General features: G+C 35.0%; 1 long non-coding RNA gene across 1 annotated transcript; it reads left to right on the top strand.

The window, feature by feature from the left end:
- The first annotated feature begins 1,811 nt into the window (after positions 1–1,811).
- LOC137645651 (uncharacterized) lies at positions 1,812–22,211 on the top strand. Its single transcript, XR_011045326.1, has 2 exons — positions 1,812–2,089; positions 21,491–22,211. It is a non-coding gene; the product is annotated as an uncharacterized lncRNA (long non-coding RNA).
- The last annotated feature ends 3,374 nt before the right edge of the window (positions 22,212–25,585 follow it).

The following is a 25,585-nucleotide window of genomic DNA, read 5'->3' on the forward strand; positions in this document are numbered from 1 at the left end:
ATAATAATAATGATAATAACTAGCTGAACCCCGGACGAATATTGTTTATGAGATCGCCATTGTCCCTCGTTGATGTCGCTCACTATCACGCAGTTCGCTGTAATGTTGCTACATTTAACAGCATATTTAAGAAGGCTACATGATAGCTGTGTATTTTCAATTGTGGATATTACCGTGGAATTTGGCAGGAACAGAGAAACTATGTTTCCTATTAATCCCTGAAATTTTCACTTGGATATGTGAATAATTCTATGAACAATTTACTCCACCGCCAAAAATAACCATTCAACCCATACTGAATTAAACATTTGGTTTGGCTTTTCTATGGCAGATATCAACATGAAAATTGGTATGGACAAAGTAAATATCCATCCCATAAATCTCTGAAATTCCATTTAGATACGTAAAGTATTCTACAAGTAATTTACGGCGCCGCCGAAAATCGGCCTCCCGTAGATATCGAAAAATGGCTACTGTGACTTTTCTATGGCAAGTATCAATACGAAGATTGATATGAATTTAGTTCACAAAACACCCATCAAACCCTGTGAAAATCATTTTGATATCTGTAAAACTCTAGGAGTACTTTGCTCCTCCTCACTGATATTTTAGCTAAAATTGGTCACTTACGAACAGAAGTGAAAGCCAGAGCATGCCTATAGCAGGTATGAACATGAAAATTAGCAGAAACAAAGCTTATATATATCTAAATAATCCCTTAAAGTTTCATTTGAATATGTTAATTGGTATATGGGTTATTGACTCCGCCGTCGAAAATATCATCTGCTCCCCCCCCCCCCACCACCACCTCCTCCGCTCCGAAATCTATGGTTAGAGAATGACTGGGTGAGATATCTTTAAATAAATTTGGCATTTCATGTAAGGTCACTCACTTCGTTCGCGACAACAACAACAACAACAATAACAATAATAATAATAATAATAATAATAATAATATTATTATTATTAATAGTTACCAAAAGATAAAGAAATCCGAAGTCAGTGGCACAACGTTAGATACATATATTAGAAAACTGCCAGTGTTTTGAAACTTTACGCTTTTGTGGTTAAATTATATTGGTCTTTCCCAAACTGGAATACATCTTGTAGCTCCTAGAAGTTTCTCTTTCATCAAGAATACGCATTGAAACGCGACCAGTACTGAATGTATTGTAAAATGGATTTTTTGTCGTATTCTACTTTTATTCATTTATGAACTTCTATTTTATTACAATAAATCCATGGAATATTACAGTTAAGTTAGTGAAGGATTCGATTAACAGATGTTTTCTCTCTCTCTCTCTCTCTCTCTCTCTCTCTCTCTCTCTCTCTCTCTCTCTCTTCGTTGACCAGTCTTGAGGTCCATACCTTGCTTCTTGCATTGGCTCACATCTCATATCACTTTGGCGATGATCTATGCTGGCATAAGGCAAGTTTTATCTAGACAATCATACCAAGCATCTCTCTCTCTCTCTCTCTCTCTCTCTCTCTCTCTCTCTCTGAGGTCCATATTACTTTGTTAATCTCACATTCTAGCTGAGAATAAGGCCATTTTATGCATTACCTAACTAAATTTCATCTTTCTCGATCTCTCTCCGCGTTGGGCTATACAGTCACACACAAATTATGATTAGCCGGCATAATGCAAGTTACATTAACTGAGGCTCTCTCTCTCTCTCTCTCTCTCTCTCTCTCTCTCTCTCTCTCTCTCTCTCTCTCTCTCTCTCTCTGTTGATTTTATTATCTTCATGTGATAATCTATATGTTATCTCGTTATCAACAAAGTTAATTCAGACATAGTGAGAGAACTATCTTAATCCATTACTACCCAGTTATAGGTACCTTGGTACAAACTGCAGGTATAGTAATTATACCCATTGAGGTAGCCCTGTTTTCCACCAGCCAATTAGGAGCCGCCATGCCCGTCTTTGTTAAAACTGAAGGAATGTGGCGCTTCTGATTGGCTGTCAACCAACGGACAGAACTTGAAATTTAACATCGATACCTTGGGCTTCAGTTTGGCCTCTGATGTCAGTGACTGTGAGTCCAAACGTCTTTTGTTGCTGACTTGCTGAGTATTTCTGTGAAGGTAGGGCTTGCTAATCTCAAGAACTTCCATGTTTCTAATATACGTAAACTGTGAATGTAGTAGATAAAAATCTTATCAGCTCAAAACCGATTTTATTTACGATGGATATTTGGAAAGCAAATTTGTGGTGATTGAAAACTAATGGAATCTTATCATAGGGGAGAACTTCTTGATAACTATGTGTGGATAGTTCAGAGGAGTAAAAGGAAGAAAAATAAGCGTTTTAAGTTAATGAGACCCGGATAGTTACTTTACTTTAAGGGCTGCTTTTCCGGTACTATACTCTACAGCAGCACCACAATCATTTTATATTCGTTCGAAAGCATTCAACATCTCTCATAGTATTGCGTGCTAACTGCTAATTCACCACTATCGAAGCGCTCGCAAAATTAATTTTTTTTTTTTATTGTGCGTAAAGTTTACTTGTATAGTTTTCTTCTAGTTCTTTTCAACATTTTGAAGTTGAGTGCGATTTATGTATAGTTCAAAATATATTATTAGCTATTAATTAGTATTGCTAAGGGTTTGTGGAATGCATATTCAACTGCTGGAGTAGTATCTGATTAATTAGGGACAGTTTCCGACTCGCGAGTCCTATTCATTTCCGTATATTCAATGAAAGCAACAAGGGCATAAGTGGACAAATATGTTCTGGAAGGGATACTGGTATTTGCTGGGTCATGATCTACTTACTAGGAAGATTATTTACCATTTCATCTCCCTTGATATGTCGGAAGGTATTTTTTATCCACACATTTCCAGTCTCATTCGGGCAACACGTCCTGGAAAAGGGCCTTTACCATTAAAAGATAATCTAATCTCCGTAGGAATGGAACCGAATATTGAAAACAGGGTTTAAACTTTTAATCGAGTTACCTTAGTTTGAGTTTATTTACATGTTTTCAAGGTAAATTTTAAAGGAATAAAATTTTTAAAGTAATGGCATATTTGAGGTAATTCTAAGGTAATTACGGTAATCTAAGGTAAAATGCAGCAGAATCTAAGGCAATGACCATATGCTCAAGGTTAAACCCTAGTCCCTGTTTCTGTGGTGGATGAAATCGCTATATCAGTTGAAATTGCGTAAAATTTTACAATGTAGCGAAACTGGAAATCGTGCTAAGAAATTGACGAGTGCTGGCTAGTTTAGTTTGAAATTTTTCTCTATTAGGGGTTTGGCCATAACTTGCATATTGATCGATTAAATTGCACATTTACATTAGCTTTTGTCAGCTGTTTAATATGTATGACTTGATCATTACCTGGCTCTTTAACCAATTAAGAGCTTTCAAATATTTGATAGTTCCCGAATATTGTTCTACAACCGCCAATTTTTTTTTTCCATCCTCCCCTTCAGGTTCAACATAACTGCCATCACATGAATATGAAGTACTGGCTTTTTCGAAATTTAGTGTAATTTCATATTTCATTAATTGTTAAAAATGGTCTCCATTCAGTATATAGCTATTGCTGATTATGTGTTAAGTAAAAAAAAATCCTCGAAATGGTCCACTGGGATGGCGTGAACAGTGGACTACATCCCATCAATGTACCGCTAGTCAGATCAGAGCAACAGTGGGATTCATTTTTATTTTGTGGGCAGAGCCAATACCATTAGATGGACGTAATGAATTATAGGCAATATCAATACTTTAATTTCCCGTATCTTAAGCGGGGTTTACACGGGCGAACAGCTCGTCGAGCCTGGTTCGACAACCCTGTGTTTGAATTGATGTTCGAGCGTGTAAACGGGCTATTTGGTTGTCGAGTGGCTCGATGAAAGTCAGGCTCATCTTGACTTTTGTGGGCGGAGCTACATTGTTTGACGAACGTGTGAACGGGTGTCGAACATCGAACCTCAGTTATTTAAACCTGTTAGAGGACACATCATCAAAGAAATGAATAATGGCTGCCATTAATGAAATTAAGAATGAGAAGAAAGTCGTACTTGATCTCATACATGCATATCGAGCTCATCCAGCTTTATGGAAAGTTAAATCAAAAGACTATTCCAATAAAGTGGCCAGAAACAAAGGAATACCGGACACTCAGTCTTTCATGTGGAGTTATGGCTTTCCTCATAGTAATGAAAGGGCTGACACGATTCAGTAGATCAATGTACGTGTCTTCATCCTTACGCAAATAATTGCGCCAGTCATCTGGCTCTAATTTTAGAGAAACTAGCAATTTGGTATTTGAAAATTTCTCTTTTGATCTTTTTTTCCCCTTAGTGTCACTGCCAAAGCAATGGTTATCAAATCATGTTGGTCGAGAGACATGTTGACGCTGTTTTAGCACACGGCACACTGAGGTTCAATGTACTGTCTGAAAGCTCTTCGAGCCGTTCTACAAGTAGGTTCGACAACCGGGCTCGGCGAGCTGTTCGGCCGTGTAAACCCGCCTTTAAATATCCCATGTTTTCCTACTGGGTATTTTGCGTTTATTATGCATTTCTGTCCATTATTATTGTCGCAAATCACTATTTGGTGTTTCCCTACACACAACTTCAATTTTCCACAGGAATAGAAAAGTTGTTTTTATACTCTTGAGGGCTTCCTATCTGGTACCGTACAGCAGGGGAACCCCATTCTCTACAGGACATCCACGGTCGTTTTATAATCATTCTGGAGCATTTAAAATTTCACAATGCGTATTGTCCGTCTACTGTTTGATCATCATTGTCAAAACACTCGCAGAATGTCTTCAGTTTTCTCTTGAAAGCCTTAATATCTTCAATTATTCGGATGTCTCGTGGTAGCCTATTGTATAGTCTTGGGCCCCGCATATTTAAAGGCTCTAGAGACTACAGTATTAAAGTATCTAGATTCTAATAGTTTGAAACCATCTGTAATTATTCTCGTGTCAGGACGATTTGTTGGTTGCACAATGTAGCAATTCTCGGATATTTTGGACGACCGCTTCTGATAGCTTGGTGGGTTATTGTACATTTTTAAAACTCAATTCTCGGTTTAATAGATCAATTAGTATAGGGGTGATCCTTTCTCTAGGTGGGACACCTTTTATCAGTCTTGCTCCTCTTGTTTATTACGTCTTGTAATTTCTTAGGTTTTACTTTTGGTAGATTGTAGTAGATGGTTACAGTATTCAGTTCTGGTAATCACAATTTATCACCAGTTTCTTTACGGAACATTCATCCAGGTTCCTTTTTTTTGTAAAAGAAATATTTCTTATGATAACCAGCAGTTTTTACTACGTTTATTTGGGCATTTGAAAGACACGTTGCGGTCAAGAAATACGCCTAGATTACGAATTTTACTAGATATCGACACTGTCATTATTTGTTTATTTGAATATCACCCAAGCTTCTCGGTGTTTTCCTTTCCCGCCACCATTACTCATTTTTGTTCTCATTTATAGTTTGTCATCCCCTTTCTAACACTATCAAGGATTCTGTTTAGTTTCAGTAGTGTCGTCTATATCATTTATGGAGAAGTAAAATTGTGGGAGAGGTTGTAATGGATAAACCAGAAGATATCGAGTAGGAAAAATATATTGCGCAGCCTATATTTACCGTTGAAATTAAATTAGGCGAGATGTACTAACCCAAAGTACCACCCACGTAACCTTGCCAAACATTCCATGTCCTTACGTTCAATATGTACACCCAGCAACAAAACCGGTGTCGCCGGGCTAGACCTGACTTAGATCATGCCCCTCTTGCCCTGAAAGGTGGCCGACGTTAAACAGACATCGTTAGGATGGTTCGAATATGAGGAGGGGGGAAATTACCGATATCACTCAAAGGAATGCGATGAAGAGAGAACTCTTTTATTCTTTTAAGAAATGTTATCTAATATTTCGAAACTAATACATCAAAAGATTTTATCATAACGTTTTATTTGAGTTTTCCTATCTTATTTCTAAATAAAATTTTCTTCAATAATATTGGAACTGACTATTCATATCAATATTCATAACACGGTAATATTCTTCGTTTGCATTTCCCTAAGCAGGGCTTCCCCCCCCCTCCCTCTCCCCCCCCCCCCCCCCCTCTCTCTCTCTCTCTCTCTCTCTCTCTCTCTCTCTCTCTCTCTCTCTCTCTCTCTCTCCCTTTCTCTCTTTCTCTCTCCCTTTCTCTCTTTCTCTCTCCCTTTCTCTCTTTCTCTCTCTCCCTTTCTCTTTCTCTCTCTCCCTTTCTCTCTCTCTCTCTCTCTCTCTCTCTCTCTCTCTCTCTCTCTCTCTCTCTCTCTCTCTCTCCACATAATTACACACTGTGGCATACGTATTATATGTTGGCGCTAATAATGTATCTTTTCAAATAGCACATATTGGGTTACCAATCATTAATAAATAGCCCTTGTTCAAAATTTCGACGGTAATGAAGTTTAGAGGTTTAGTTGTTGATTTCAGTGTTTTCTTTGATATCGATCATGAGTCACATAGCTCGGTGTGGTTGGGGTCAGCTTTTGTCACGGGCTACTTGGCTCCGGCCCTCATAGAGAAAATAGTATATTAGTTTGAGGTTGGAGATTGAAAATGCATCATTAGTTAACATACTTTATATTGTTTTAGAAGTTTGGTGAAAATAAAATATGAAATGACATGCAATGAAAATGTTCATTGGTGCATTATTATAGTGTTGTGGTATATAGGATGTAGGGTATAAAAGATTATACTATTAACACTTATGTGATTCAGCATCAGGATGGCAGAAAACTCCTAATCAATCAATTAAATCATCTGGGCAAGTCGATTACTTCCAAGCGAACCCCTTAACCTGGTGACGATTGTTCAATGCTCAAAGGTCCGAGTCTAGCTGGCTTCACCCTTCCCAAGGCAAAAGGAAATATTTCCTTAGCATTGACACTTCGAATTATTACGATTTTGTCATTTCATGACCAGATGTCCAACACCCTATAGGTGTTCCCCCAGTAAGCTCTTCAAGAAATCCATTACTCTCGATATCTGTTCAATCATTCTTTTGCATATTTACTTCGTTATTTATAGTTTTCAAATAATTGTAAACACCTGGAAAGCAAAATTTAAATATCATCTATTATTTTTTTTTCTTTTACTAAACTTCCACCAGAAGGATCTCATAACCGTGAGACCTTTAAACTTCAAACATGTGGGGATGAGGGTAGAAGGATATAACCATGTGGGGGTTAAAGATGATGGAGAGGTGGCAATTGGCTGATCTTAATGTATGACCTGACAAGGTTTGCTTATAGACATTTAAGAAGTGCTGAGGATGATGATGGTAATACCCTTAATTATTAACATTTAATATTAATGATTCCAACTCGCAATGAAAACGGGCATATATCGTTCTAACATCGTTTTTAGGTGAGCACAGAACATCTTTGGAACATGGAATTTTCACCTAAAAGTAATAAAAATCCAACAAGCTTGCAAAGTAGCGGTTTTGTGTGATCCTTGGGCACATCCAAATAACAAAGTAATTGGATACAGGTAATATATATATATATATATATATATATATATATATATATATATATATATATATATATATATATATATATATATATATACATATATATATATATATATATATATATATATATATATATATATATATATACATATATACATATATACATATATACATATATACAGATACTGTGTTACAAGGATTTTGGATGTCTCAAAGACTTTTTAGTCCATCCGCAGAGACTCCATTTGCTCTTTGGTAGAGCGATTTAGTTTAAGCATTTAGAGTTCTTATGATCTTATCTAAATTATTCTTGAACTCGAGAGAGAGAGAGAGAGAGAGAGAGAGAGAGAGAGAGAGAGAGAGAGAGAGAGAGAGAGAGAGAGAGAGAGAGAGAGAGCGAGCTGTTAGGATGATGCAAAGTTCTCTTTTCATATATTTCATTCATCATTGCATTTGTTTAGTGATATCGGAAATTTCTCTCCTCACATTAGAACCATTCTAACGATGTACTGTATCGGTTGTTTAAAGTCGGACACCTTTCAGGGCAAGAAGGGCGTGATCTCTGTCAGGTCTGGCCAGGTTACATCGGTTTTGTTGCTGGGCGTACTAACCCAAAGTACCACCCACGTAACCTTGCCCAACTTTCCATGTCCTTACGTTCAATATGTACTGTGCAATATGTACAATAACCTACCAAGTTATCAGGACTGGTCGTCCAAAATATCTAAGAATTGCTACATATTGTGCCGCCAATAAATCGTGTTGACACGAGAATAGTTAGATGGTTTCAAACTATTGGAAATCAGATATGTCTGCTGCAGGCTTTGGAGCCTTTGCATATGCTGTCCCGAAACTATACAATAAGCTCCCACAAGACATCCGAAAGATTGAAGATATCATGCTTTCAAGAGGAAACTGAAGACTTTATTCTGCGAGTCCTTTGACAGTGACGTTTTAACAGTAAATGAGCAATACGGGAAATGTTGAATGCTTTCGAACGAACAAGATAAAATGACAGTGAAGTTCCTTTCGAGACCAGGATTAATAGACTATTAATCCTGCCAAGTATGATCAAAATTTAAAAGGGAATGTAGTTACTACGGGGAAGCTCGAATGGAAAATCTAAAGTAAAGTTGATGGATTTTTGTATTATGACCATACTTCAATGTTTTTTTTTTCTAAAGTAAAGTTAATGCATTTTTGTACTATCATGACCATACTTCAATGTTTTTTTCTAAAGTAAAGTTAATGCATTTTTTGTACTATCATGACCATACTTCAATGTTTTTTTTTTTTTCTAAAGTAAAGTTAATGCATTTTTTGTACTATCATGACCATACTTCAATGTTTTTTTTTCTAAAGTAAAGTTAATGCATTTTTGTACTATCATGACCATACTTCAATGTTTTTTTCTAAAGTAAAGTTAATGGATTTTTGTACTATCATGACCATACTTCAATGTTTTTTTTTTTCTAAAGTAAAGTTAATGCATTTTTTGTACTATCATGACCATACTTCAATGTTTTTTTTTCTAAAGTAAAGTTAATGCATTTTTTGTACTTTCATGACCATACTTCAATGTTTTTTTTTTTTTCTAAAGTAAAGTTAATGCATTTTTTGTACTATCATGACCATACTTCAATGTTTTTTTTTTTCTAAAGTAAAGTTAATGCATTTTTTGTACTATCATGACCATACTTCAATGTTTTTTTTTTTCTAAAGTAAAGTTAATGCATTTTTTGTACTTTCATGACCATACTTCAATGTTTTTTTTCTAAAGTAAAGTTAATGCATTTTTGTACTATCATGGCCATACTTCAATGTTTTTTTTTTTTCTAAAGTAAAGTTAATGCATTTTTTGTACTATCATGACCATACTTCAATGTTTTTTTTTCTAAAGTAAAGTTAATGCATTTTTTGTACTTTCATGACCATACTTCAATGTTTTTTTTCTAAAGTAAAGTTAATGCATTTTTTGTACTATCATGGCCATACTTCAATGTTTTTTTTTTTCTAAAGTAAAGTTAATGCATTTTTTGTACTATCATGACCATACTTCAATGTTTTTTTTTCTAAAGTAAAGTTAATGCATTTTTGTATCATGACCATACTTCAATGTTTTTTTTTTTTCTCTAAAGTAAAGTTAATGCATTTTTGTAATTATCATTACCATACTTTCCTTCTGTTTTTTTTTTTTTTTATTGGTAGCGCTAAAACATATTTTAGTATTATTGTTTAGAGCATATTTCATAGCCTCTGATGGATGTCACAGAGTAAATATGAATTGCAATAAAGTGGTAATGCTTAAATTATCCATAGTCTACCACAGATGTGAAAAAATACCTCGCCGTATGTAGATTTGCGGACAATTTGCCTATTTAATTGTTTTTACGCTATCGAAAAATTAAACTGAATTGCTAAAGTAATTTTAAACCTCCAAATATTAACTTTCCACTTTGATTTTAAATATCGTTAGAGGTTTGTCCATTAGATTGTCACGAACGACAGACAATACCATGTAGCAATACTGCTACGTGAACCAAAGGGCCTAACCACTCCCACCCTATTATTAAGACGGGGTTGTTGTGGCCTGATTGGTCCCTCTGACTCGTTAGTGCCATTAGTGTCTGCAACCTTACCATCCTTGATAAGGTTGAGGGGTTTCGGGGGAGCCTATAGGTCTATGTGCTGAGTCATCAGCAGTCACTGCCTGGCCCTCCCTGATCTTAGCTTGGGTGGAGAGGAGGCTTGGGCGCTCATCATTTGATATATGGTCAGTCACTAGGACAATGTCCCTGTCCCTTGCCTCTGCCATTCATGAGCGACTTTTAAGCTGAAGTCAGGTTAGTTGGGGTTATTTTATGCTATAGACTTATTCCATCGACTTCATTACTACTAAAGCACAATGGCGGACCCAGATGGCTCCGTTCTTTTGAGTTGGGGTTATTGTAAGTATCAATCAGCTGAAAAAAAAAATCTCAATCTGAAATATACCAAAAACATCACTAAAATCTAATGGAAATTAGTAATTCCAGGGTGAACTTAGTGTTCAACAGGGGGTGGATTCCGGGTCTAAGAATAACCTACCTTATACAGGTAACAATGTCGAAGAATTGTTGCAGATTTAGTTATTGGAACAAAGTTGTACCTTTTATGTAGGTACAGTTTAAATATGTCCCACAAAGACACTATAGACCAATAGCTCAAAGCAGATCATTTTGTGTAAATGAACAAGAGACCAACATCTGAAAGTCGAAACACGTCGAATCATATAACCAATGCAGTAAATGGCGTCTGGCGGTGTCACAAATGCTAAACTGTGCCAGACTCGCATATAGAATTTCATCCATAAGAAATGTAAAGACTGGTTTTGCTCATTATTATGATTGGAATAGATGTAAGATTAACCTCAAATGGTGGCTTAGCCGTATTCAGTAAATTATTCTACAAAATACTCCACTTGACTTGAAAAGTCTTAAGTTAGTAATATTGATGTAAATGGGAAAGACTACGGGCTGTAATGTTGCAAGAGCCGTGCTTGCCCAGGCAATCTAAAGCAAGCAAGTAAAAGACAACGAGAGGTCCTGTAGAGAGTGGGGTTCCCCTGCTGTATGGGACCGGAAAAGCAGCCATCAAAGTGTAACGACTTTGGCGCATTTTGAGTAATAGTTTGCTGAATGAACTTTCAGACAAACTATCTTATAAAGATGTGTCTTGCTACTGTTAAAAAAAAAAAATGGTAGAATTCCTGGAATAAATGTTGCCTGGCCTTTACCGTTTCAAAAAACGTATATATTGACGTAAAGGAAGAATATTAGTCTCCAACCCAGACAGATTTTAAAGTAGGGTACAAATTACGGCTGCCTGTATTTTTCTGAAATACGGCTGAGAACAGCGCATGTTTACGGAGAAAATCCGATTAAAATTACGGTTTTTTTAAGTGTATCCAATTATAAAGGTCAGAAATTTATAAAACGCAACCGGCAGGAAAGAAAATTCGTGTAACTAGTGTCACGACACGCAATTAATTTAAACATTAGTATTCAAGAGGTGGGGTACACAAAGTTGAATTTGTATTGAGCAATATATTTTCACAAAAATCATACACAGGTCTGAGCACTTTAAATTAAGTTTATAATTCTTAATGTTTTTAAAATACGTGCTCTTCATTTCATGGTAGCATGGTACAATTACTCTTAACTTTATGAACAACGGTCAGGGGACGAAGTCTTAACATTTACGTTAATTCAGTTTCCACTGGAGAATTTCTAAGTCTAATAAGTTCAGAAAATGTTTGTCTAAAAATGAGGGATTTGGTATGGCAAGCAAAGGGACAAATATTATTGCAACTTCTCCTACTGCTAGTTTAGGCCAGACTGATGCATGTCCGGCGCTTATCATAAGGCGTCACCGACATCGTAGGGTGTGACCTCATGACGTCAGAGGGAAAAAACCAATCATCGTCATCTTCGTCACAGTAATCCAGATATAACCGGTAGGCCTACGCCCTCCTGGCCGTTGTTCCCTCAAGTCCCGCCTTTCGACTCTCCCACGAAATCTGCAAGATAAGGAGGGAGGCAGAAAACCATTCGTTGGCAATTTGGCAAGGGGACAACCTCTTCTCCAGTGGAGGCTGATAAATCACACTCCCCCTAAGCGAGCCGGTAACCAGGGATCATTCACATGACCACAAACAGAGATTCACAAACAGGGTGTACGTGACACTAGCCTAACGTTAAAATCATAATTATAATTTATTACTTCCCACAAGTGGTTATAGCTCCACCGAATGTCTCGCTTTACTCGTAATTATACTTTGTGTAGCTTGTTTAGATCTGGCAAACGGTAAACCAATTGGTCATTTTGAAGGTACTTTTTGATTTGGGAGATCAACAGCGGATAATAGTCAACTGATTATTATAATCAGTTATTGAAATAGCTTAAATTGCAATAAATTAGACCCTATGATCCTCAACCCTGACCTTACCTATGCCTCTTAAAAAAAAAACTTGCTCTTGAAACTCTATTATCCTTATCCAGACTGAGAAGTGGCAGATAGTGATTGAGTTGCAAAAAAAATTAAAAAGAAAAAAAAGAATCCTATCTTGACTCGTATTAATTGAGTTTATCGTACAATACTGAAGCGAAATTTTAAGCACAAATTTGACGTCCACATTAAATACGTCTCCACTCTTAACTATAAAGCCAGTTGTCTGGAATTACACACATTCCAAAATTATAGTAAAGGGAAACGCTAAAACAAATGAACCAATCAGTTTTAAGCATTATCTCGTGGAAACCACTGTACAATCAGATTTTGGAATACAAAACACCAACCAGTTGTATAAGGAAACTTTTTCATAGCCTAACTTTTGTTTAAAAGTTTCCCTTAAAAAATTCAATTTCCCTTTTTTGATAATTTGATCCGGGCTAATATTGCTCTCGGCTAAATGGCTAATTGACTGCTTTATTATTACTCCAAGGGGGTTCTGTATCTATAAAACAGTTTATATACGATAGGAATAGTCAATCTTTTGAAACCTTTCTTCTTTTCAAATAGGGAGTGTTTTCAGTGGGTGCTTGAACGGGCGTTGAATTAGTTAACTAATTCAACGCCCGTTCCAGCACCCACTGAAAACATTCCCTACTTGAAAAGAAGAAAGGTTTCAAAAGATTGACTATTCCTTTCGTAAATAAACTGCTTTATAGATACAGGACCCCCTTGGAGTAATAATAAAGCAGTCGATTAGCCATTTAGCTGAGAGCATTATTAGCCCGGATATATATATATATATATATATATATATATATATATATATATATATATATATATATATATATATATATATATAAGTGAGAGTAAATTCCATTACTTGCAAGAGGGCACCTAGATCTGTAATAATTTTCCGTTACTAATTGAAATTGTTCGAATGTCTGAAAATATTCACATCTTCGTATGGCAATACTTCAAGATCGTAGGTTTCCACTGATACGCACTGAAATCTATTGAAAGTCTGGAAACATGCACTCGTTTGTATGGCAACACTTCACGTCGTCACTGATAAGGAGTGCGCTGGCAGCCACTTCCTGCCCAAGCCTGTGTCACCACTCACTCCTGAGCTGACTGCCTCAGGACGTATGCATGAATGTCCTGTTATACTTCTGTCCTATACAACTTTCTTCGCCTAGAGACCTTTATTTCAATTGACCAATCCTGAACTTCGAGGGCAGTGCCACGAAGAGGTAGCCATAGGGCGGGCTATAGAGGAGGTCGGAAGTAGTGGCAAAATTATAGGAGTTATAGGCAACATTATGGGAAGTTTAGGTGGCTGGCCTTTTCATAACAGCCAATAATGCCACGTGGCAAGAAGTATATGAGAATGGAAAATGTTCGAGAGGCAAAGGCACAGAAAAAACTTGAGAGAGAAAAACAACAGCCTCTCCCCAGTACTTTAAGGGAGCAAAAAAAACAAACAAGAACAGCCGCTGCACCTTAGTACTTCAGGGAGCAAAGAAAAAAAAAAACAAGAATAGCCACCGCACCCCAGTACTTCAGGGGAGAAAGAAAAAGAACAGCAGCAGCAGTAGCCCAGGGCCAGTACGTCATGGGAGAAAGATGATGAAAATGAACAGCAACAGTCGCAGCCCAGTACTTCACGGGAATGTCTTGAAGACAGCGAAAATGAAGATGATTATGACAGTGATGAAGAAGCAAGCAACATTTTCCCCTGCCATGATGAAACGGGCGCAGAGAGGCAACTTTGGAAAAAAAATAGTGAACAAAATACGCCTAAGTACGTCATCATGGATGAAAATACGCTTAGCAAAAACTTTGTAGTGAAGTGCAACAAATGTGGGGGATTTACCTCAGAGTGGACAGAAAAGCAAACAAGACATGGTGCGGCTGTATCACTAAATTTCACCTGCCCCACCTGTCGTAAGTCGTAAGCAAGTGGAGGGCTGGAGTTCCCAAAGGATGGGGCACCCTAAAAAGCGGGACCACCGGTGTAAAGGATTCAAGTTACCCCCCGTTTCAAATTAACCCCCGGTAACTTGAAACCGGTTTCAGATTACCGGGGGGGGGGGTAGTTTGAAACCGGTTTCAAGTTACCCCCTCTGTTTTCAAGTTACCCCCCTCATCAGAATGATAAATAATTCGTGACATCGCAAATATGTATCATACATTTATTGCTGGCTTCGCAGCAGTAGGAAAAGTAGTTTAATTTTGTATTTAAGACCAAAAATATTGTATTAGTGAATTGTATGACACGTTAAAAGTCACAGACTGTAATTTAAGGTTTTGTGATAAAGGCGAGGTAAAATTTTACTTTATTTCAGTGTTCGTGTGATTGTCGATATTTTCGTATTTAAGACCTAACGTGTCATATAATTAACTAATACACGATATTTGAAGTTACAGACTATCATTTAAGGTTTAGTGATAACGGTGAGATAAAAGTTCATTTTATATCAGTGTGCGCGTGATTGTCGATATTTTTTTTTCTCATTTTTTTTTTTTTTTTTTATCCAGTAGATTCCATTCATGTGTTTTATGTGCATGAGCTTCGGGCGGCAATATGCCTGGAGAAATTGACACAAAAAACATTCAGAATAAATGGTGTTGATTATTTTATTATTTATACAAATGCATATATATATATATATATATATTCACACATCTTTTGAACAAGGGTAGCCAACGCGCAGCTTAAGGTGTCAATCACCAAAACTCATTTGTGGCGGTGCCAATTCTCCTTAATCCCGATGCTTTCCTTCACTAAGACAAGGGAAGGAAAATGACAAATTAGGAGATATGACATACACGTTGCCACTGGGTCAGTTCACTGAGACCTTTGGTCAAATCCTATTAAATGCATGAAGATTAGCTTCCTCATTCACTGTCTTGCACAATAGGCTTCCGTAAAAACCATGGTAAGTTCTCAGCGTCGTGTTTTTCCCTCAGAAGAAAGAAAAATGGTATACAATGTCTATTAGTTTTTTTAAATTGGAAAATGATAATGAGATTGTTAAATTTGGAATTGACCAAACAATCAAACGTGTCAGAGATGCACCCAACATATCAAAAACAACTTTGTTTCAGATTTGCAAGGAAAATTGGGTCAAAGGTATTTAGCATACTGATAACATTATAAAGGAAAACATGAAAATGGTTTGAATTAACTAATTCGTTGAATCTTTTGTGGTAGTACTAACTTCATCTGACGAAGTCATCATAACCACGTTTGCTAACACAACCTTTGTTGTAGAAATTTTTTTTCGATTAATTAAATAAATTCTAAAACAATAAAATCACGTATGTAAATATACCATATTAAACATAGTTAATTAAATACTTTGTAAAGAACCATGTCTTAATAATCAATCAGAATTGAGAACTGAATTCATTTGATATCAAAATTAAGATTATTTCTGTTAGTATGATGATCGTTTTATAACAATTTTGCTCTTTGTTATATTTAAGAGTTTCGATTTGTCACCACGTGGTTGCAAACAAAAAGAGCGAAGGAAACAATTTGGAGAGAGTATCAAATTAAAAGATTATATTCTTAGACCGTTCAAATCCGGGTGAATGACTAATTAGCTGACCCTTTTCTCCTTTTCTTGGCTCGCCCATAGATTAAAGCGGTCAAGCCAGGTGTGCTTTCAAAATGACCCAAGAGGATTGGCAATGCCGCTATTGGGCTCCGAGTTTGCTCTTAAAATGGTTTGTCTATACCCATAGATGCAATATAACAATAGAACTCCTTGTGTCCATATATCTTTTTGTTTATTCATATATTTTGTCAGTGATAATGCACAGTAACTTCGTAGTATTTGGATGCTATGCACGTGAAAAATAAAAGCTCAAATATAAATTACCAACATGAATGTTGTCATGCAGACAGAATTAACGTTGTGTAAGCTACTGTTAGCTCGATTCAATTTAAACCAGAGGACTTTAAAGATGGTATGAAGTCTCGATTTCTAGGTATTGCTGTTTTGCCATTTGATGAAATGAGTTATAAGAAAGAATGGAGCTATGACAAAGGAGCAGAAGTCTTATATTAACCGCATGGAAATGTACAGGTGACTATGCTGCGAGTTTTTTTTTTCATGATACATTTCAGGTAAAATTCTAGAACATTTTATCACTCAGTTTTTCAGTAATTTTCCATTTCGAGATCAACAATAGAGAAAAAATCCATACACGAATCCATCACTTACTACTCTGGAAGATGGTTTAAATAGTATTTGATTTAGCCCATGATAACACACAGCTGCCTGCCTTTAGGCTAAAATCAGTAACAACAGTTGTGAGATTAACACAAGTTGTGTTCAATGTCATCCATAGAGGGCTATAAAGTGTAACGACTTATTCGTAGTCCAGGTGTTTTCGTATACAAACAACCAATGTAAGTACAGTAGCAGCAAACAGCATGTACTGTATCTTGTTTTATTAAAACTGTTATAATTGCTTACAATCTTTCTTTATTAAAAGTGTCAATTATTTACAGATATCATGAATGATATAGTATTTACAACATACATACATACATATATATATATATATATATGTATGTATATATATATATATGTATATATATATATGCGCACACATATACAATATATATATATATATATATGCGCACACATATACAATATATATATATATATATATTGCGCGCACACATACAATATACAGTATATATAAATATATATATATATATATATACGCACACATATACAATATATATATATATATATATTATATATATATATACACACATATATACACACACACACATATATACACACATATATATATATATATATACACACACATATATATATATATATATATACACACATATATATATATGTGTGTATATATATGTATATATACATATATATACATATATATACTTATGATCAATATGTTGATTATACCTTATATAATATTTGCTTGCAGTATAATTATGTAATATTTCAAATAATGGAAAAAATAACCGTCAAAATCAAATTCCACCTCGTCTCCCTGTCTCAGAAAAATATGCGCCCATGACTGGCAACGGAATTTCTGACATGTATTAGCTAAGATATAAACATAAGACGGATAAAGGCTGGATATTAATAAACGATACCAATAGGTGAAACAATACATGTATATACATATAACCTAATGATTGTGTTGACCCTGATCAAAAGCAATTATTAATATTCATAAATGATGAGATCCTGCGCAAAAACGAGGGGGGTAATTTGAAACCAGGGAGGTAGCTTAAAACCGGTTTCAAATTACCCCGGGGGTAGCTTGAAACCGGTTTCAAGTTACCCCCCCGGTAGTCTGAATCGGTTTCAAATTACCGGGGGTAAGATTTGGAGGGGGTAATTTGAAACCGTACACCTGGATGGGATGGACCGGGACCACCGGGACGAGATATATAAAAAGGCTCAAATAACAGATTTTGTATCAAACACTATAGTCTATTATAATGTGGGGTAATTACGTTCAACATACTGATTGCTATGGCCTTGTATTGATGGAAAATGACTATAAAGAATGATTAAATTTTCTTAATTCATATAATATATAATAATTTTACAATTTACACAGCCATTTGGCATCAGAAAATGATTTTTACAATATTTCTAATCAATAAATGCAAATAACAATTTCATTACTTATGTTTACAATAGCTTTAATTACAAGCATATTTAATGTTTATAATTTTTTGGCACCTTTAAAGGTCTCTGTTGCACCAGAAAATTACTTTTACTATATTTTTAATCAATAGATGCAAATAATTTTATTGAAATTATGTACACAATAGTTTTAATTACAAGCATATTTAATGTTTATTATTTTTTGGGAACCTTTACAGGTCTCTTTGACTTACAATTTACACAGCCATGTTGCACTAGAAAATGATTTTTCATTTGAACATCCTTGGTGAAACCATTTAAGGCATCTATCGCAATTTACCATCAACGACCCAGTGATGTTGGGTAAGCCCAGGGACAGTCTATATTTATTATAAAAATGTCCCACAATGAAGGTCTTTGGCTTGTACAACATGCTTTGGAAAAGGTGTGAATTCCTCCTTGTCAATACAATCTATTAAATGTTGTCGTGCTAGATCCATATTAAATGTCCAGTTTGATGATTTTTATCCAGTTCAGGAAAACCATTAACACAAAATTCCACCGATATAGGCAATAGCGAAGACACCACAGTCCAATGAATCAGGCTTCTGTCTTTGTAGATGCGGCACATACACATGTAAAGTCTTCTTGCATGATCCCATAAATGGCAGACAACTGCAACCTAACTGAAGCTGATATTTCTTTGCTTTACATATGTAATTACCTTTGAGTTTTACACTTTTAAGTCCAATCACAATTACGCTGATTCAAAATATATCTTTCTACTGTCAGTTACTAGGTACTTGCAAGTAAGGTACTTTCAATATATAACAATTGGGTAACTTTTTTTAAAAATCAATTATACATATGGCTTAAACACAATTTAACAAATTTATTAGACTTAAAATGTTTACTGTAATTCTTTATTAAACCTTTTATTAGGCCTATTACAATGAATGGACAATGGTCCCATGGTCCCCGCCATCATGCCCATGTCCCGTTTAATATAGCAAGTGGTCCCGGTCCGTCCTGTCCCTTGGTCACGCTTTTTAGGGTATCCCCCAAAGGATAAGATCGAAGAAAATCTTTGATGAACGCGTGAAGATGGTTGATTTCGCTTTACAAAATCAGTATAAGAACTTTGAAATGATTTTCAATACAAAATTGATGGCGGAATCAAAATTTTATAAAACTGTGAGGAGTCTCTTCGGGAGGCAAGAGAGGTAGTGCATAGAATCCTTGAAATCGATAACCCGGATTCTAGAGAGAGAAAAAATATATGTTAGCTGCGATGGTACCTGGTCCCATCGTGGCTTTGTCAGCTAATACGGTGTAGTACCTGTCCTACACCATGACACGGGCATTGTGATCGATTTTGAGGTTCTATCAAAATATTGCGCTGTGCAGCAAGCACGCAAATGATAACAGAATGGTATGATGCACATGAGCAGGAGTGCCAGAAAAATTTTGATGGTAGTTCCCCTGCAATGGAGGTCGAAGGTTGGAGAAGGTTCTTTAGTAGATCAGTAGAGAAATGTAAATTTCGATACACCGAAATATCTGACGGACTGGAAAGCCTTCAATGGGGCCAGACAGATTGACACAACAGCGAAGAAAATGAACCAACCATATTCGGTTCTAGAGGAACCTCGCACCTCATTACCCCTCTGTCCTGAACCGAAGGTCAAAAGAGCTGCTGACAGGTTGGAGGACTTAAACAAATTCAATGACCAGTCCAGCACTGCTGAAGACGTTCCCTATTTTAAAGATCTCAGGCTTGTATATCTAAATATAAAGCAAATTACTTTTTAAAGTTTATATTAAAGACAGGCAGTAAGACAGTAGGCATAACTTCCCTCTTAGTAATCTGTGAAAAAAAAATCTTATTTTCTTTACCAAATTTACACAAGATATCGATGTTTCACCATAAAAATCTCAATTTCATGTAAGTTCATAAAAGATAATCTTAGGTTTAAAACATTTTACATTGAGTTTGAGAGACTAAAGTATGTGCATTAATAAGTGAATAAAAGGATTAGCCATTTCATACTTAAGAGATCAAAATGACCATAATTCTGCAATTAGATACGATAGTCTTGTTATATAGCTTTAATGGTTGTAAAATAGAGATTTGCTTTTGCTTGATACAGATTTATCTTCGAAAATAAAGTTTAAAATGATAGTTTAAAGCTACGCTGAAAATTACTATTTTGTGAAGTGTATAGATTGAAGATAAAAACTTTGGTAAATTTGAGAATTTGCAAACCTTGAATCTGGAAAAAATAGAAATCATACTAATCGTGATTTTTTTTTTCAGTTGGTAATATTGTCATGTATTAGTAGGAAGAACTAAAACATGAAATATCCTTGGGTAGAATGTATTATGGAAACTTGGAATAATTTAGATGGCCGTGTTCCCAATCCTAATTTCTATAATTGAGCAAAAGTATATTGTATGGTAATCTGTTGACTGAAGATGACAAGTTTTGGGTAACAAAAATTTAGTTTTAAGCTTTGTCAGTGAATTTCATTAGAAAGTAAATTTTCGATTTTGATACCAACGAATGTAAAAATTAAATGCTATAATCCTATATATGTGTGAAAATTCCTGAATGGATCGAAGTCAGTTTAGTTGATGGGTCAAACTATGGATACTTAATGGATTAAAGTAAGAGTTGATAATGGATTATAGGTTATTGATGAATTAAAGTATAGTATGTTGATGGTCTAAAGTATGTTATTGATGGATTAAATTTAATTTATTGATGAATTAAATGTGGTTTGTTAATGCATTTAATTTGTTTTAATAATGTATGGAAGGTTAGCTTATTTGTGCATTATTAAAGATCGGTTTAATGACTGGTTAAGGTTTGGCTGATTGGTGGATTAAAGTAGTCACCAGACAGAATTGTTCTGTTAATTGTTGGATCAATGCATGCTACACTAGTCAATGAATCGAATCATGATAGTTCATGGATTGATGTAGGCTGAGTTAGGCACAGTGTTTTTATTAGTTGATGGAGGGGAGTAGGATATGCTTGTTCCTGAAATAAAATCAGTGCAGGATTTTATCTAATAAGGATGGTGAAAATAATTTGAACATAAATTTTGAACTACCTTCATTTAGGGAAATGGTATGAAAGGTTTAAGGAGAGACCTGATTTATGACTTAATCAAAGTTATAATTGGTCAAAGATGGCAAGAGAATTTGCTATCTATTTTTACATCAAATCTATGCCACATGCTAGTCTCTTTAGTTAATGTAACTTTTATCCGTAAAACAGTAGTCTATTAATGTCATTATTTGGTTAAGTTAATCACATGTTTTATTCTTTCCACAGTGTTGAAAGAGATCGACCATTGAAGACTTATCAGGACCTGGAACCACTGGAATTGAATTCTACAAAATTGAACCCATTTGGCCGTATCGAATGAAGATAAATTGAACGTTTTGAAGTTGATTTTAAAACCTGCAGATATCAACATTGAAACACAAGACATGCTGGAAGAGTTCCCATCCCTTACAGATAAAAGAAAATATTAAGAATATTGATTTTTACATTAGGATTGCAATACTAATATTAATCCATTGATACTCAAATGGCTGGCAATTTTCTCGGGCTTCTGGTTTTTGCATCGAGTCCTATCGAGCACTCGAGTGAATTCTAGGACTTTTCGTATCTTAAGTTTCTATATACTGCGATTTATTTTTAAGTTTACATTTTCATACTAGTTTCCGCATTTGTATTTTATTTCTATTCAAGTTACAATGTCTCAAGTCCTCCATCATGGTCAATGTTAAGGAAGTCTTAAAGGTCAACACTCGTCTTATCAGGTTTTAGAGATGTTTTGGGTCTTGGTTTTGGGGGTCTACTCTGATTCGTCAGTTCTGTACTAAAATCAAAGTAGTTTAAACTGGATTTGTTTACATTATTCTATAACAAAATGTAGAACTGGCCAAGTTACAGTAAATCATCATTATATCTCCTCCTACGCCCATTGACGCAAAGGGCCTCGGTTAGATTTCGCCAGTCGTCTCTATCTTGAGATTTTAAATCAATACTTCTCCATTCATCTCCCCCCACTTCACGCTTCATAGTCCTCAACCATGTAGGCCTGTCTCTTCCAACTCTAGTGAGATTTAAGGGAAACAAGATTATTTCAAGTTATTACATTAAATAGAAAATTAGTTCTAAAGATAAATAACCACATTATCCGGTCTACGTTACTTTCCTATCTTGGTCTTAATCTAATTTAAGTTCATTGTAAACAGTCAAAGCTGGAACCACACTAGGGTTTTTTTTTCCGCTAGTTGCTGTCCAAAATGGAAAGCACGAGCAGTTGTTGCTAGAGACATTAGCAGCAATTGGATTCCCGACTAGACGGGAAGCAGCTCGAATAAACCGCAGGCATGACGTCAGATGTAAACACACATTATAGCGGCTGCAAGTAGGACGTGCTCCTGTTTGCCAATTTTGGGTCCAGCAAGCCTCAAGCGATAATAGACAGCTTTGTTCATCCTGTGGTAGTTATAGAATTCTTCAATTCACGTAATATACCGATAATACATATTACTGCAACACTTAGGAATTTTCTGGGTGCCATAATATCAGCTGATTGGTTTCGTTCAACTTTTTCCCCATTTACTCCTCGAACTAATTATTCAAGTCGATGACATATGTGGACCGAAACCCCTATAAATTAGCCGCAAAAATTGAAAAATTAATATTTAGAAGCCTGACTTAATTTACTTAGCCCTATAAATTGCCAGCTATTAGTTTTGAGTTTGTATTTAACTTTCCTAAAATACCAGTTAATGAAAAAGATATAAAATGACTAAGTTATTGCATATGAATAATCCAATATAAGCGAGACTGGTAACTAAGAAATATCTTAGGTCTGGTAACCAAGCTTTTAAGTTATGTTATTTCAGATGTATCTTCCTAAACTGTTTTTTTTTTTTTTTTTTTTTTTTTTTTTTCAAGATTAGCAAGTGTTAGTTTCCTTAAGGACTTGTTGAACATTTTTCTTGTGAAATTGTGTAAGCGATGAACAAGTTCCTACCATGTTTGACTGTTATTACATTTACAATATTGTGCTGACGTCATTGGTGTCTATTTGAGAATATTTACAATTTGTTGCTATACCATTGCAATTTTCCTAAAATTTCCTTTTATCTAATTTTAGCTTTTGCAATATTATGCCACATCCTCTTAACCTTCTATATCACCATGTTCAAAAACTTTTGAGATTTTGCTAATGGGGAAAGTTGGAAAAAGTTAATATTAGTTTTATCACTAAATTTTTCTATACTTTTTTTAATTAAATGTGCTTGGGGCTATGATAATGCTTGCAATCAATAATTTCCTAGCCATTTATCACATTAGGTACTCTCAACTATGGAAAGTTGAAAAAAGTTAACATAATTAGTTTCAATATTAAATTTCTCACTTTTAATTTTGTTTGTGGCTATGATATAAGGTAATGCTTGCAATCAATGATTTCCTAGCCATTTGTCACACATGGTTGGTACTCTTTTCAAGATTATTTCCGTAATATATAAAGAAAAAATTATATAATCACAGGGAAATTTAACGAAGTATGAATCCAACTTTTTAGCTTAGCTTTTTTTTAAATGCTGTAAATGATATAGTTTGACTGAATCTTTGAAAAATCTTTTGAGAGATGTAATTGTTAATCTGAATATTATTGTTAATATCCGATGGAAACACTGTTTGCTTATATTTTATTCATTATTTTAGAAGATAACGAAAGCCTGCCTCTCTCTCTCTCTCTCTCTCTCTCTCTCTCTCTCTCTCTCTCTCTCTCTCTCTCTCTCTCTCTCTCTCTCTCTCTCTCTGAAAGTTTTTAATTGATTTGATATTGCCAATTGTAGTTGTTCAAGAACTTTTCAATAAAATTCAGAGTTCAATAATAGATTTTCTGATTTACCTGGTTGAGTTTCCTCAAGTTCCTTTTGTCTTTTAATGTGGTATAATGACACTTGTAAATGTCATCCTTTTATGACAAATTAAGTTCTCACAAATGCAGTCACACGTGGAAGTCTTGTTTATAGCAGCCCTTAACTTTCATTGACATATAACATTTCTAGAAAAAAAACTGCTATATTTCATAGTTATAGAGGGATAAAACTGCTTTGAGAGTGACGATCTTTTATATACTTTGTATTTTATAGTGTTCATGAGTGGTGTCTTTTGTTACGTGAGTTAATATGAGAGCTTAGCAGAATTTGTCTTGGTTATATTTTAACATCATGAATGTTCAACCGAGGGGCTCAAAGTCTGTTTAGGCAGCAAATACTTGAATATGTTAAAGTAATAACTTAAGGAGGTCGGGTTCTTATTTGAGCGGTTCCAGGAAGGAGTATTTTCAACGTTTAAAACTAGGTTTAATTAATATACGAGAATCTTAAAGAAGTTATTCAACGTGACAATTAAAAAAAAAAGTTAGCTAATTCTAAGTAGGAACTCTTGAGGATTTTTTTTACAAGAATTTTTTTAAATAACTTTTAAGGGAAGTAGGATCTTGGTAAGTTTTAAAAAAACAAACATTTTATTGAAAGAAATACATTTTTATTGAAGAAATATACTTCAAAGACGCTTTTAGTAGGATAAGTTCTAAAATGCTTAAACTCGGTTCAGTACAAGATTCTTTTAGGAATTGTCAAGACATTTTTTCGTCTAGAAAATAATTTAGAAAAGAAATTGAGATAATTTTAGTAATATCCTTAGGGAGAGTGATCTCTAGGGGAATCCTTCATGAAAATATAATGTTTAGAGATTATTTTAGGAGGAGCATTAAGAAAGGGCAATCAATAGGGGATGCTTTTAGGGTATAATATAAGGATAAGGTAATCTTGAGGGAGATGCTTTTAGAGATAGCCATAGGGAGAAAGAAATCTTGAAGGGTGAACCTTATGGTGAGGAATCTTAGAGACATGCTTTTGTGGGGATCTTAAAAGCAAAAGTAATCTAAGGGGAAAGTATTCTAATGAAAGATGCTTCTAGGAGGATGCTTAAGAATACAATATTAAGGAAGATGCTCTTAAAGGGGAAGCTCAGGAAACTAGTATCTAAAGAGATTATTTTGGGTAACATTTGGAAAGGGTTAGTATCGTCAAATATTAAGATTTTTATTTTTTTTTGGGGGGGGGGAGGCTTGGTAAAAAGCATTTATGTTGGTCCTCCAAAAAGTAAACTCATTATTTATATAGCAGGTTTTACATTGATGATGTTTTCTTTCTAAATAGGCCCAGTATGAAATTAAAATGATAAGTTTTGAGACACCAAAGATTTTGAGACACCAAAAGTTTTAGAGACATCAAGCTGTAGGACGGTTTGAATGATTTAAAGCTGTATAAATGACTAAAGCTTATGCCTTTGCAGTTTTGTCATTCTAAAACTTAGTCTGGTTAT

This window comes from Palaemon carinicauda, chromosome 8, assembly GCF_036898095.1.
Source record: "Palaemon carinicauda isolate YSFRI2023 chromosome 8, ASM3689809v2, whole genome shotgun sequence".
In the NCBI taxonomy this organism is placed as follows: Eukaryota; Metazoa; Arthropoda; class Malacostraca; order Decapoda; family Palaemonidae; genus Palaemon; species Palaemon carinicauda.